We start from the raw sequence: 2,774 nt of genomic DNA, 5'->3' as shown, positions 1-2,774 counted from the left end.
GATGACTTTCCGGAATCATCGTCCCTCTTCTCCTTGAGCTTCACCTTTTTTGTTGTTTTTATGGCAGAAGCTGCCAAGGGGCAGGACTCCACCTTAGCAAGGAAACTCTGGGGAAGGGGCCACATGCTGAGAGAACCTGAAGGGACCCAAGGGAGACCAAGCATGAAACAGTGCTTTATAGTCATGTCCTGAAACTCTCCACAGAAACTCTGTTTAGGCCCTAGTAGGAAGGGCTGGATAGGTGGATCCAGGTCAAAGCCATGCTTATTTTGGTGGAAAGGCTCACCTCAGTTGATCAGCAACATCCATCCTTGATTTCATCTCACTTGCCCAGTTAAGTGATGGCAAAGCCCCCCCCCCCCCGCCCCACCAACTGCTCCAAACAGGCTCTGGGCCACGTAGGGACCAGTTAATCTCCAGGGGTTGGGCAGTCAGGATACATCTCTCCAAGAGGTATTAATCTTGATCTCCTTGGGGCAGTGGGTGGGGAGCCCCAGAAGATGGGAGTTTTCTGAACCACCCCATTAGGAAAATTGGGCAGCAGAGACTCCTTCTGACTTTGATGGGCTGGAGGGATGAAAAAGGAACTGAGTTTAAAGCCCGGGCACTTCTTGGCCTGCAGTGGAAGAGCAGCTCTAAACCAAGTCAACAAGGGAAGCTATGGATGCTGGTGTCTGTCCAGTGGGGATCAGATGATAGCCACTAATCGGGGTCAAGCTGCAGCCACCAGGTGGGCAGATAATTGAAATCGGTGGTCCCCTTCAAGGAAGTCTCAGGTGCTTCAACCTTGAGTAGTTGTGGTCAGCTGGTTTGTAGCCTCAACAGGGGCATCCTCACTTGCTTTTCCTTTGGGGATGGTACTTTATAAGGCTCCTCTCTACTTTCCAGATGGAATGCTCTCAGGCCTTTCTAAGTGGGGATAATAATGATAAAAATAATAAAAATAACATTATTTAAGTGCTACTGTGTGCCAGACACTGAGGTGGATACTAAATATTGGGGTGGAAAGAAGAAAATCAGGTTGGACATGGTCCCTGTCACACATTGGGCTCACAGTCTCAATTCCTGTTTTACAGATGAGGTAACTGAGGCACAGAGAAGTGAAGTGACTTGCCCTAGGTCACACAGCACACAAGTTGCAGAGCTAGGATATTGGGTTTCCAGTCCCACCTGGGGTTCCCGTGAGGGGTTGGCCACTTTCGGGGCCCCCAGTCACTTCCCATGGCCGGTAAGGTCACCAACAGCAACTATAGTTTGAACCATTTCCCAGAAGGGAAACTGAGCCCTGCTCTGAAGAAATGACTTGCCCAAGATCTGAGAGTGAACCAGTGGCAGAGCTGGGGGGAATTTGCAGGCTCCTGAGACTGGGTAAGTGCTTTTGGGGTTTTGAGGGAGGTCAGTCAGGCTGAGCCCTGCTCAGCCACAACCAGTCACTGCATCAGAGGGTGCCTAGGCCTACACAAGAGCTCTCAAGCAGGGTTTGTGGTAAAATGTGCACTTAGGAGGGAAGAATTTGTACCTCTGCCCCCCTCCCCTCTTGTGGGTGAAGGTGAAAGTGGGAATGGGGCCAGGGAGGCCTCTGCCCAGGTTCTTGCTTCCTTTACTGTCCAGGAGAGCTTACTTCTTTTGCATCCCTTCTTCTTCTCCACCCGTACCCCCCAACCATCTTCAAAGGCAACTCACCCATGTACTGTTGCCATAGAAACCTTGCAAGTTCCATTCTCAATCCATCCACGTTGCAGTGAGAGAAAGCCGAGGAGACTGGGTTATAATAGACAGAGGCAGCGGCAACACCTGTGTGCACAGGGAGTCTTCTCTGTTGCTGCCGCCTCCTCCGCCTCCCCTTCCTCCCCCTTCCTCCAGCCCTAATGCTGCAGTCTCTGCCTTCCATTTTCCATCCTCTTGAAAGGGGCTGCACCTTGAACACAACACTTTTCTCCCATATTTTACCTTGCCAACATGTCCTCTCTTTGCAGTCACATGATGATAAAGCTGTTGTCCCTTCCCCAGAGCTCTTGACTTGTCCAGGGAATGAGAGATTATATCTGTTCTACAACTCTGGGAGCTACAAAACTAGAGAGATCATCCTTGTTGTTCAAGGGTTTCTTCCAGACCAGAGCAATTATCTGGGTTAGATCATGAGGCAGGAGAGGAATGATAGAATGGTCTAGCTGCAGTTTTGAGCTGGACAGACCTTCCCCCCTCTCATAGAACAGGGGAGGGTAGAGAGTGGGCATCAGCCAACCCTAGCTTGAGTTCAGAGCGGTGTGGTCCACCAGCTTCTGTTCACTGCTTGATCTCTGTGAGCTGGCACTCCACGCCCCACCCTTGTTCTAGTGCCCTTGATTCCAGGTTTCCATAACCATTTCCTGACCTTCCTTCCACCCCACCCCACTTTCCACCCCCCTTGGGCATCAGGGAAGCAGCATGGTGTATTGGAAAGAGCAAGGGCCTGGGAGTTAGAAGAACTTGGGTTCTAATCCTGCCTCTGCCACATGTCTGCTGTGTTACCTTAGGCAAGTCACTTCTCTATGCCTCAGTAACCTCATCTGTAAAATGGGGACTAAGACTATGAGCCCCATGTGGGACATAGCTGTGTCCAACCTAATGAGCTTATAACTACCCCAGTGCCTGATACCATATAGAAAATTAATGTTAATTATTAATTTAAAATGAATAAATACCATAAACAATTAAAATTAGAGAGACCATGGGGCCTTGGAACAGTGGGATAAATAATGCAGCATGGCTCAGTGGAAAGAGCCCAGGCTTGG

The 2,774-nt window shown here is 49.9% G+C and overlaps 1 long non-coding RNA gene across 1 annotated transcript; it reads right to left on the bottom strand.

Annotated features, from left to right (window-relative positions):
* Nucleotides 1-379: 379 nt before the first annotated feature.
* On the bottom strand, nucleotides 380-2,256 carry LOC114813722. The gene is made up of 3 exons (XR_003761453.2): nucleotides 1,951-2,256; nucleotides 1,684-1,794; nucleotides 380-909 (listed from the first exon to the last, which is right to left on the bottom strand). It is a non-coding gene; the product is annotated as an uncharacterized LOC114813722 (long non-coding RNA).
* Between the last annotated feature and the right edge of the window lie 518 nt (nucleotides 2,257-2,774).

The sequence above is a fragment of the Ornithorhynchus anatinus genome, chromosome 1, assembly GCF_004115215.2.
Source record: "Ornithorhynchus anatinus isolate Pmale09 chromosome 1, mOrnAna1.pri.v4, whole genome shotgun sequence".
Taxonomy (NCBI): Eukaryota; Metazoa; Chordata; class Mammalia; order Monotremata; family Ornithorhynchidae; genus Ornithorhynchus; species Ornithorhynchus anatinus.
The sequence above is the reverse complement of the archived record's forward strand: the minus strand, read 5'-3'. Positions and strand labels throughout refer to the sequence as shown.